The following is a 13,017-nucleotide window of genomic DNA, read 5'->3' as shown; positions in this document are numbered from 1 at the left end:
GTGAAAGCCTCTAATGCCCATGCATTGACGGCAGCTGCGACCGGTGCCTGCAGCCGGGCAGACTCTCTCAGGCCCCACTGAACCAAGAGTAAAATGTTTTTAATTCACATTTTTTTAACAGCTCTTCTGTAAGCCAACAAACCCATGGGGGCGGATAGCCAGGCAGGCCGGATCGTAGGCCAGCAGCGAGGCACAGGCCTATCCTGTCGTGCCGCTCTTCGGAACAGATCACCCAGGGGAAGCGACCAGCAGTTTTGCTCATCCATTTTATTATTTTAATATTTTATTTTATTTTATTCTTTATTTTATTTATTTTAATTTTATTCTCCCCAGCAGGCCGGGCCGGGCCGGGCCCGCGCAGGTGGGCGGTGTTGAGGCGCCACCTACCGGTAGGCGGTGGCAGCGGCCACCCCCGAGGGGGGGAGGCGGGGGCGTGTGTAGGTAGGTCTGTGGGTACACAGACGTGCCCACACACGCAGCAACACACGTTTACGCACAGATAAAAAAAAATAAAATAAAATACATAAATCCCTTATTTCAGCAGAAAGACCTCCCCTCCGTGCCCTTCTGCCTGGCCGCGGAGCCCAACCGGGAGCGGCAAAGGTCGGAGGCGCCGCCGCGTCAGGGGCTGGGCGGCGGCGAGAGGAGGGGGACACACGGACAACGTAGTCCCTGGTTTTAATTGCTTCCATTTGGCCTCAGCCAGGGTTGGGAGCGACGCAGACGTAAGCGAATGTGTCCTGACCACAGGAAGGAACGATGTTAAACATTTTAATTATACACGGAGTGAAACAAAGTAAAAGCAGAACAATGAAGACCGAATATAAAGAAAGGGAAGTTAATTAATGGAACATTAACATAAGAATTTAATGCAACCAGGCTGAAACTGTTTTGCAGCTTGAAAAGGAGGAAAACAGTTCTATTGTCCTGAAAAGAAGTGAGCGCAGCCCAGCTCCCAGCCTGTCATATGTGTCCTATGCTGCTGTGGCACTGAGCTGGTTATTTCAACTGGAAAGATGCTTTTAACATTCAACATCTTTAGGAAGCTGTGAGCCAACCTCTCAGCCTTGAAATCTGTAGAAATGCCGGGTATGCAGCCATTCACTGAAATCATTTAACCTCTGTTGGCAAAGTGTAGCTGTGGGTATCCTCGAAGGTACTCTTTAAATAAAAACACACTTTCCACAGACCTAGCTGTAAAATAAGACGTATTTTGAGAAGGGCCATCCAGTTGCCAGAACACAGTTTTTAGCCCATACTACACTTGCTCAGATGTGCACATTTCATGTGGTGTAAGGGTCAGGTTGCCTCAGCAGCCTCTGTAGTCAGCAGAGAGGTGAAAAAGAGGCTATGCTAATACTATATTGACAGCATGATATATTGATATAGTTCAAGTATACTAGCAATGCTAACGTGCTAGTATTGTGCTATGTGGTAATGTGATCGTGATATACAATAATATGATGCTAATGCCAAAATTTTCCTTCTGCTCTTCTGCGGGGAAGAGACCCTCCTCCACTGGCCCTCTGACTACAGAGGGAGCCCAGGGAGACCACTTGATTCATTAACTGTTCAGCATTGGGCCACAGTGCTGCCAGGAAGAAGTAACTTTTCTTCAAGAACTTCCTCTAAAGTCTGTTCAAGTTTTAGGTACATTACAGCATACGTACATGAGCAGGAAAGATACAGGTCATGTTAGGGACCCTGTGCTTATTTGTCCCAAATGCTGTCTCAGTATGTGTGACAGTTGGTGCTATGATGAAGTTTTCATTATATTCCCTGAACTTTAGCCAAGTTTGCAGATCTGTTGATGGCACTTAAGAAAATACAAAAAAATCAAAGCATTTTCAGAGGAAAGCATTCACATGTCATGAGATACATATTTCAAACAGAAACTTGCAGTTCCTAGCAGACCATGACTGGTTTTTTTAAGTTTCCATAAATCAAAGCAAAATTAAGCAACTATGAACATCAAAAACATTAGAATCCCACAGACAGGTATGTCAATGCCTGGCAGCTTTGGCCAAAATTTGCAAAAAAGGGATCAAAGAGTCTTACTCAACATTTAGGACTTCATGTAAATTGTAGCCATCCTAGTGGGGGTTTTGCCATTGCCTTTACTAAGAGACAAAGTCATCTGTGTGGGGAGGCAGGAAACAAGAAGAGTCACCATTAATTTTACATGGTTTCCTAATATATACTGCAGTCTCTCAAACAAGTAATTGTTTTGCGTGTTGTTTTTTAAAGCAGCTAACTAGCTAGTCTCATTAAGTAGGTATACAGACAAGTCAATAAAGCAAGTAATGTTATTGTGTTTTTTAATCATCTTAATATGTATTTATGTAATTATGTTCATAGCAAATGCACTGCATATTTGAGAAAGTACTGCTAGTGAACAGTGAGATGATAAATAGCAGGAAAGTGTATCTGTTTAAAGTTATAATTTTCCAAATTTCATGAATGTTTACACCCAAATGTTTTCCACTGAATGGTAGGATCTTTTCCAAATGCCACTTCAGGAGCAAGTTTGTGCAATGGATGGACCAAAACTTAAAGTCTCTAGTTTTCAAGTTTTGAAGTCTACAATGGTTTGGATGAATCTGAGCCATGTCTGATTTTTGTCTGATATGCGATTCAGGCTAAGCTCAAACTAACCTTCCCCCAAATCTAAAAGGCTTTCAATTTAAAAGCTGACTGTCACCAAACTTCATAAAATTTTAAATCCAGAAACATATGTAGCTCTGATTCTTTCACCATTATCACCCTAATGCACTGTGTCTGGATATGAAAAGAATATTTAGGCATTGGAGACTGATTTCATTAACTTTTTTGTGTCTCCCATCTTGTAGTTTATTGCATCATAAATATCTGCATTGTGTAACACTCTATGTAAAACTTAATTAAAACAAGCCATTGCTCAGGGAAACCAGAGTGAATACAGATGGCCAGATTTTTTCTGTTTCTACTGGAAATCTTATTCCAATGAAAAGTAATACACCATCACAGAAGGCCTGCATTTGCTCTACTGCTCTACATCTTCTAACCATATTTAAAGTCCATTTCAGAAATAAGACTAATTAACACAGCCCTTGTCTTTTCTTTCCATCATCAGAATGAATGAAGGAGGGTATGCAAAACTATTTGGAATTATGGACTTGTCAGGACCATTTCTTATGACTCAGTGCTAGAGGATATGCTAGTGAAAACAGCTTTCAGATGAACAGAGCTTGGAAACCCATTCTTCAGAGGTTTACAAGCTCCAGCTTCTAGTGTTCTAGTATTCACAAACTTTCCTCTCAAGCCACCCAGTGGAAGATTGCTTCAACCACCCCTCTCTTCCAAGAGCACTTGAGTAGGTTGCAAAAGGCCAGACCAATTGTCCTGATGTCAACAGGAGAAAAATCCCTGCACTTTTCAGAGGAGTCTAAATGGGAGCATAACTGAAATCTAAAGTGCATTGCAGCAATGGACTCTTCTGGTGCTGGGTCAAAGCTTTTGGGTCCAGATGGTTTTTTGCATGTAAATATAAAAGTGCTTGCAAAAAAAGAGAACAAACTTTCTTCCTGGAGATGGTCTTGTACATAGGCAGTAATTCCAATTAGTCCTGGAGACCCTGCAGTATAAAGCCTTCCCTCTGGACTGGATTGGACTCTCACTTTATTCTCCACTGAGGGTCATAACAGTTTTCAGGTACAAATACAGCTGGTAGGGCAGAGGGGCTTGGTATCACTTCACTGCAGGCAGCCCAGCTCTAATGAGAGGCTCTTCCAGACCCCATAGAAGCAAATTATTTTGCATTTTCTGTGGCACATGCTCTACCATAATGTTATCACAACCTCAAGAAATGAAAGGGCAGCATCAGTGGAGGCTCTGCAGTGGCTCTGTGGAGAGTAATAAAGTGTCAGCAATAAGAAACAGGAGATATGCATGAAAATATTCATGTCCAGCTTATTCTGTTTACACCCAGCAGGATTGATGCATGAACACAGAAAATGAGAGACATGCACAGGCAAGAGACTAGCAAGTATCTCATTAACAGCTGATATATGTGGCATCTGTTGGAAGACAGGTAAGTGGAAATAGTTACCAACATTAGCGATGCAAGTCATCATGGCTAGGCTTCGTGAACGAAGATTTGGGAAGGCTCTATCCACATTTGCTACAGGCACGCTGGTGGCTTATGAGGCCAATACGTGACAGACGTATCCGATTGCAAAAGGCACAGCAGAAAGACTCCTTAGGTGGTAAATTCTGCAATACACGGTTCTTTCTGCGTTGCCTTTTTTCCTCAAGGGTGATCCTGCGTGTGTTCTCAAAGGAGACAGCAGCGTTATAGATGGTGTGTCTCCAGGCCTCCTGATTTGAGGCCAGAGTAGACTAGTTATGTTGATCAATATGGCCAAGACTGAGATGTTGTTTCAGGGAGTCCTTGTATCTTTTCTTCGGGGCTCCTCTGTTGTGGCAGCCAGTGGCAAGTTCACCATAAAGCAAGATCTTAGGGAGGTGGTGGTCCTTCATCCTGGAGACGTGCCCTGCCCATCGCAGCTGTGTTCTCATCAACATGGCCTCAATACTTGTGATAACTGCTTGTTCTAGAACAGATGTGTTGGTCACATAGTCTGACCAGTGGATGTTTAGGATTGTGCGGAGGCAGCGTTGATGGAAGCGTTCTAAGAGATGCAGGTGGTGGCGGTAGATGACCCATGATTCGGAGCCATATAGGAGAGTCGACAGTTAAACTATGGCAAACTAAATACACAAGCATTAGTGGTTAAGCTTGCTTCAAGCACAGGGAGTGTAGAAAGACTAGGGATTGTTATATGCTGGAAAGTATGTCTGTGGTCTTTGTGGTTTTCTCTCAGATGGGCCATTGACTCTTGACCATTAGAAAATGCCTTTCTTTTCTTCAGCCTAACTCTGCTTCTGAAACTGATAATAGGCTCCAAAGCTACAGCACTGAGGAGAAATAACAAATTTGCAAATCCATTTTACCACCCATCTCACACCTTTGAATGATGGGGAATAAATACAAGGGATGCAGTGAAGGCTAACATATTTTTAATACTTTTTATTAAAGCACCACCTTCATTCACATGAATGAAATTTAGCAACGAGGCATGTGTGTATGTGTCGCTGTGTCTGTGTATTTTCATAAGGTATCTTTCAAGGAGGAGGCTTTCAGAGATAATGAAACAATTCGGTTTGGTATGAAGGCCAAAAATGTCAACTGATCACTACAAATATAGACTCCAACCATTTTTTTTAATGCATTAGAAGCAATTTTGTCTGTAAGTATGCTTTCTTTACAATTGCCTAGTAGAATCATTTAATTTGCATATTTTACAGAAAAATCAGGATATAGCAAAGATCTACTTTGAATGGTACTAATTTAACAGTTTCTGGAGTTTGTTTATAGAGACCTATAAAGATTTTGAATGCAATACAGTTTTGTCAGAGTAAATAAAGGTAGCTCTTAAATGATATTTGGCATCTAACGTCATTCAAACTTGCTTGCCATTCATGATTCATGCTGGATGGATGAACCCTAGGATTCTTCCCATCCCCTTTCTGTCTTCTCTTCATCCTCCATCTTTCCTCTTCCCTCCTAAAAAAGCATTTATCAGCTTAGAGATGAAGGTGTGGACCCTCTATGGTCTACAGCTTGAACCAATCATGCAGTCTCAGAACTGCATTAGTTTACTGTGGGGTTGAAAGTTTTTAAGTTGCCACATATTAATATCATCTGGTATGATACATGGTTGCACAGAGCTCTGCATTTAAATGGGAACCACGTCTGCTCCTACAAGAATCAGCAACAAGCTTAAGGAAGGGGAACACTTTAATTTCAGAGTACAAGGAAAGCCGTGGAGGGATAGTCATTGCTGATATGGATGCCAGGGTCCCACAGGCTGTGGGCTAATAAGGACCTGTGTGATACTTGAGTGAATTTCTGCTTTCCCAGAAAGCAAAAAAGTTCCCATATGCAAGGGGGCTCCATATGACATCTCCATGGGAATGACCAATAATTTTCAAAATGCAAAAAACTCCTCTCTGCCAAATACTCAGCATCTTAGCAAGTTTTCATGCAGAACTGAAAGTGTACTTCTGGGGAAAAAAAAAAAAGAAGCCTACAAAATTTGGGGCACACTTGGAGTTTCTTCTTTAGTGTAAAAGTGGTAGCAACAGAAGAAATAACCTGGGGAAAAAATAGATTTATAGTTAGCATGTAAGTTCAGGACTTAGTAACAAAAGCATTTCTGCATGTTTTTATATGGTTCTAATGAAAAACAATTGCTAATAAGAAGTGACTGGTTAAATTGTGTCCATGACCAATACTATTCTGCATGTTCTGCTGAAGCCAGGCACCCACTGAGGACAACTGGAGCTCAGCCAGAATGTCATGACCGTGGTCAAGGTCATAGGTCCTCATGTGCCAAACAATACAGTCTGGTTCCTAATCTTTACAAACTCTCTTTTTCCATTGGGAAGCAAACTGGAATACACTCAGTTAGACACGTTAGTATTTTTAATCCTTATCTCCTTTTGATATAAAAATAAAGCTACCAGCTATTTTTTTTTTTCATTATTAAGCCCTTGGTTTTTACAAGGATTTCAGAACTTGGCCTAGATTAGAAACAAAAATAGTAAGAGCTCCTTTTCACAAGAAATAAGATTTAAAGGTATTAGGGGGCATATGCCCTCCTTTTTAGAAATCAGCATGGGTAGTTCTTTTTTTCTGACCTTAAAAAGAATCAACTACAGTTGCTCAAAATATATTTTTATGTTTTATTTTTGTAAATGCTATTTTGATAATATTCCACTAACACATACACACACACACAAGAATCCTTTCGCAGCCTTTTTCTGGCTAAAATTGGACTTGCTATGAATAGTTGGTATGCAGCCCAGTGCAGGGGATTGGACTGAATGTTGAGACAGGTGTATTTTTGGCTCAACCACGCCCCAGTATGTAATTGTGGTCTCTGCATCAGATTTTCCTCCTACCCTAGTTTGTCTGTTCTAGTTAAACAAAAGCTTTGAGTTTTAAGACATGACGTCTCACTATGTATTTATAAGTAAGCATACCCAAAACAATGGTTTGTACTTGAATCCTTATGCTCCATTAGCATTGAAAGAACACCAGCTTTTCAATAGTTGCTTCTTCAGAGGAGTTGGGCAGCTTTGACATCATTCTTTAATATTAAATTGGGCTTTGTTAAGAGCTGTAGCATTCAGGAAAAACTTATGTGTGAGCATGTGAATGCAGGAACAAATGGAAATGGCTGCATCCAGGACTCTGGAAATCATTATGTTCATGCCATCACAGGCTACCACATTGTACAGTTCTTTCCAGAATCAGAGCCTCAGCTTCAAGGGCCATTAGACCCTCCAGATTTTGCAGAAAACAAAACCTGGCTGATTTTTTTGAAGGTTCCTGATGATTGTGATTCTACACCCTGAACCAGTGCCACTGCTGAATGTTCAGTGGCCTTATCCGTCTCCAACACTGATGCCAGACAGTTCCCTTCCATTCCATTCCTTGGTGTTGGCAACCACGTTCTAATGCAAAACTAAATCTCTGTCCTCAGTGACAGTGTTTTTTAGAAATGATTGAAACACCAGACAATATCAGATCAGACCTGTAGCTCAGCTACTCTAGCACCTGCTCTCTGGCACTCTGGCATGGAAATAGTTCTTATCTTAGTCTCTAAATTAGAAGAAACAAATGTTCACTCCCAGCTTTGTGAGGTTTAACCTGTCTTTCAGAAGAAAAGTGAAATAGTTTTGCATATTCTTATTACTGCTTAGAGGAATTTCCTCTTCAAATTCCATGTCTTCTGGGCCTCATTGCCTAGGTATACTTCAATCTGAAGTGCATTTTTTATCTTGTAGTACAACCAGGGGCTTCCTTCTCCTTGCGCTATGAGACACTTTAACTCCTCCCAACCTTTTTTTATGAATATACACTGTGTTCCCTAGTCTAATTTAAGGGGAAAGTTTATTTCCTTATTAGATGTTTGAATTACATGAAACTCATTCATAAGGATCCTCTTTTTTTAAATATTCTTTAATCTTGCAACATACTTTTGAAGTATAAGACCATATACAGGAGCTGAGATCACGCATTGCTAGCCATTTATGTAATGATATTCAATTTTTTCCTGTATTACTGTCCAGTCCATCTCTAATTCACCCTGGTTGGGTTTGCCAAGCAAAATGGCACTATTGATCATTGATTTTTTAGCAATTGGCATCTGTTTTATGTCTCATATAGTCATTATTAAAGGCAAAAAATGAAGCCTAGTGAGTTTAAGAAAGCCCAGTTTAGCATTCATAGTATTTTTTTGGGCAAACATGAAGACTCATCTTGTCCACAGACTTGGTTTAGATGCACAAGACTAAATCGTTTGCAAAAAAAAATTCCATTCAGACAAGCTGGAAAAATGACCTATAACAATAGTTTTTATGACTAAATTCCCTGAATCTAAGCCATATAATATTTTTGTTATCCCTTCCCCATTGGTATCGCTTAGGGGGAAAAAAAATATCTATATAGATAGATATAGATATAAATATAGATATAGATAGATGCAGATAGATATATAAATAGATAGATATAGATATAGATGATATAGATATAGACAGATATAGATATAGGTATAGATATAAATATAGGTAGATATAGATATAGAAATCTCCTTTTTTTTAACTTAGCCAATCATGGCAAATAAGTTTTTTCCCCATCTCTTCTTCCACTCTCATCTTACAAAGTAGCTGATTCACAAGGAAATAAAGTAATCCCAGCTAAAATTGCTAATGCTGCCTGCTCATTCATTCCTAGATTTTTATGACTTAAAGGGCCATTTTCTTACCTGGACATGAAGAAAGCCATGCAAATTGCCTCCAGATGACAAAATGCAGTGAAAATGTGAAAGACTACCAGAAAGATTAGTTTATCAGTAGGCTGGAAAAGATAGCTACTTTGCTTTTATATTGAAAACAAATATGTGCTGTCTAAATGGACAATTTAATCTGCTCTTGAACTTCCCAAAAATCTTCACGCACCGTGCATCCACATGTGAAAGATTCTGGTTGCTTCATATTTGAATTCCTGAGCTTAAACTTTGGTCTTCCGGGACAACTAGGCTCAAGCCGAAGAGCCTGGCATTTTGTCTCTTCCCACAACCAGATAAAAAGCAACTGGGACTCCAGTCTTGCCCTGGAGACTCCTAGCAGTTCTACATGCATAAAAAAATGAGTTCCAGAAGCCAAGCTGATCGAAATAAAATATTTTGCTGTGTGGTGTGGGTGCATGCCTGCCTAGACAACGTGAGCTTGAGAGTTGTAGACCTAGCCAGGAAAAGCAAAGAGTCAAACAAGAAAAGCTGTTCAGGCCTCACTTTTTTTCCCCATAATCATAATGTAGTTGGTTTCTCTAGAGAAATTGAACTGTTTGCCTCTTTCTCCTCAATGGTTAAAACTACAGTTCTTGGGAAAGGCTAATAAAATGAACAATAGAACCCTGGAGCCTGCAGAGCTTGGGTCCAGTTTGTACAAAGAGAAAACAAAAAACAACCCCAAAAAAGGCCATCTTCTTAAATTTGCCACAACAGCCTCATGCCTAGAACCACAGGAGGAGGCCCACACATAGCTTGGCCATTAATTACAATTTTTGCATCCTTTTGGTTGTATTTTTTGATGACAGCAGCAACTAGAGAAAATCAGAACAGAGAGCTGGGGGTCATTCTGAGTCACTTCTTGCTTTCCCTGTCTCCTCTCAGGGGGTGGCAGCCCCTGGACTTATTTCTGCAATTTCCTGAGCATTTTCCATGAAGTGCTGACTTGCAGTCGGCAGTCTGTATCACTTAGAGCAATATTCAGCATCACAAAGGATCAGATCCCGTAGCGGAATCCAGCCAATCTGGACTTACAACTTGTCAGCAGTAATCCACTGTGAGCAAGGTGACAGAATACCAAAGATCCGCATGGCTGGATGGTTGGCACATGTGTCCCACATTTTTGGGGCACATGTATGACCGTGTGTTACATTAATACGCTCTGACTTAGTCTTACAGTAAAGAACTATCAGCCTCTTTCAATCTATTCATTGTGGTCGAGTGCTCACCGATTATCTGTAGGAGTGGAAATACAGCTGTTTGTTGGACATGAGACATTCATTTAGATCTCTGTATTGTCAAAGACATTATTAGCTAATTTATAGCAGGAGAATCTTTACCTCCAGTATGTGTGATGAACCTCACTTGAATCTATTTTGCACCTATTCTATGCCTCAGCTTACTCTGGGTAATGGAGAGTGATGTGTGCGAGCCAGAAAGAACTGCTCGACTTTCATAAGCATAATGAGCTTCCAAGAGTGGCAATTAGAACAAGAAGTATGCATTAATTAATTTCTAATTCCTTACTGGTAAATTCAATGTATTTCATCTTGGTTAAGAAAGACACAATGTCCATGAAATCTCACAAAACCATTTTTTCCCAATCATGTTTCAGAAAATAAATTTGCTTTAATACTTAGTGTTAGAAACAGTTCAAAATGAGATGTGACAGTCCTGGAAATCCTAAAGCACCAAATAGGAATTTCTCTGAAGGGATTTAATCTCAGTTTCATATTCAGCATTATTTTTCATTGGTTTATTTGGAGCATATAAAAATATTAGTTTATTGCTTCATTTAATGTGGAGAGTGGTGAGTAGGTGGATTTTGAACCAACTTGTCATTGCTGAAAATGTCAGGGCCACTTTTCCAATAGTCATTGAAAGTTTTAGTTAAACAATGACAGATATATATAGCAAACAAGTAGTTGAAGAAAAGCACATCTTATGTCAGTAAAACACTATATAAAATCATCTCCCTGTGAGGACAAAAATTATCACTTTTAAGAAATCACTCAGATTTTCCAGGTTTAAATAGAAGACATGTGATAGGCTATATCTCTCCTTTTCCATCTAGATGCCACAGGATACAGGAACCTACTCAAGCCTCACAGGTAGGGAAATATTTAGATGAGCTGGAGAGAGGCTGGGAGGAGACAATGAGACTTGCAAGAAACCCAGAGCATATGGGATGCTAGGAAAGACTGGAAGTCTGATGGTGGTAGTCAAAAGCAACTGCTGAAGTAAACTAAGCAGAGGGAACATGGTAACAGCCTGGCTACTTGCAAAGGACTGAAAAGTATCTTTTCACATCCACTGAGGATAAAGGAAAAAGTTATTTCAAGTATGAGAGACTTAGGTTTAGACTTCAGGAAAAAAAATTCTTGTGATACAGGTAGTTAAACACCAAGATAAGTTGCCAAGAGAAGCTGTTGAATTCCACATGTTGGTATCAAGACTTTTAAGAATGTATTGAGAAGATGCCTTCATGTAGATATAGTTGTTCCCATCAGAAAGGTGTAAGGACAGACCAGGTGTTCCTAAACACAGGATCCTGAGATACAATCTATTTTCTATGCTTCTGTTATAGCTATTATTTCTATGGCCTGGGAGTAAATTAACCAGAAGATTTTGGAAGAAAAAAAAATCTTACTTTTTTCACATTTTGTCCCCCTTCACTTTTAATTTTTATTTCTCTTTGGTTCTTTCCTGCTGGATTCATTGAAAAGGGAACGTTTTTTGTCTCACTGCTAGATTAACCCTCTGTAATCTTTCGTCCATATCTGTGCAAAGCCACACTCATTTTTCCTTGTGTGTTTCCAGAGTATGTCCTTGCAAAGTTGTACTAAACACTTGCTTGATTGTGCATTGGAATTACCAAGTTTGCAATTACAGAGGCAATTCTCTTTCTGCAGAAGATATCAAGATTTGTTTCCACCATCTGATCCCCAAGTTAGCAAAAGCAAAGTTTTTATTATATGCAGCCTTGGTCACCATCAGCTTGACAGTTAAAGGGGATTCTCACTCACTGAACTGCTGTGGTTTTTTTAAAAAAATCAGGCAAAAGCTTGAAGTTACCTGCTCTTCTTCCAAAAGACCACAAAAGTTTTGTTACACATTTCAGTAGCAGTAGGACTACCTCATTGTACTGGGAAAAGATTATTTACCCTACTTTTTTTTTCCCTTGTATGACAGTTCTCATAGAATACTAAATAATGCCAGCAGGATTTAAAATTGAATTCAGAATTATTTTAATTACCCTAAATGTTTTACTTTTTTTTTCCAAACTAAATGCATAAATAGGATCTGCTCAAACATGCCTAGCAGGATGCATTTAAATGCCTCGTGCAGATAGGCTGTTCCCTGCTTCCTTGTTTGGTTTGCTTTTCCCTTTCTTGTTTAAAAAAATCCAGTAGTGAATGAATGAAACATAATTATGCAAATACGCTAAATCCAGTTGACAGTCAGGATGCAGGCAATGCTGAAACAAAACTGGTAAGCTGAGGGCAACATCTACATTTCATTATTTCTTAGGGGCCAGATGTGAAAAGGCATTTGAGCACCCAGAGAGACAGCCAATCGGTAATATTTACAAAAACACCTAAGCGAATTAGGTGCATTATTCCTGTACAATTTTACTGGTGGCAATATGGGTAAATTAGTGGGGGAAATTAGTAAGCAGTAGCCCTCCAAATTAATCTACTTTATGATTCAGCAATGTTATGCATTTCTCTGAATGAAAATCCCAAGTGCAAAACAAGTGTCATGTATACATCTACACTCCTATTTTTTTAAATTATGGTATGCTATATGTAAGAAAAGAACATTTTGTGCACTATATAGAAGCTCTGCTAATGACAGTTTTATCAGTTCATATTGAAATGCTGTAGGAAATTATGGATCATGAGCTATAATTTCAGTAGTAAACCCAAAAGTTATTTCCAGGTCTCTCAGCAAAGGTGTGTCATAAATCAGGGCAAAGAGAACATGACAAAGAATTTATGCAGTTAGCATTTTTCTTCTGGAAGGGACTGACAAAAAACCTACAGAGAAAAAGCAATGGCACTATTGTTTCTATGTGCAATTTGTGAAAGACATGTTTCTAACATAGCTACTTATGGAT

Source organism: Pseudopipra pipra, chromosome 1 (assembly GCF_036250125.1).
Source record: "Pseudopipra pipra isolate bDixPip1 chromosome 1, bDixPip1.hap1, whole genome shotgun sequence".
NCBI classification, from domain to species: domain Eukaryota; kingdom Metazoa; phylum Chordata; class Aves; order Passeriformes; family Pipridae; genus Pseudopipra; species Pseudopipra pipra.
The sequence above is the reverse complement of the archived record's forward strand: the minus strand, read 5'-3'. Positions refer to the sequence as shown.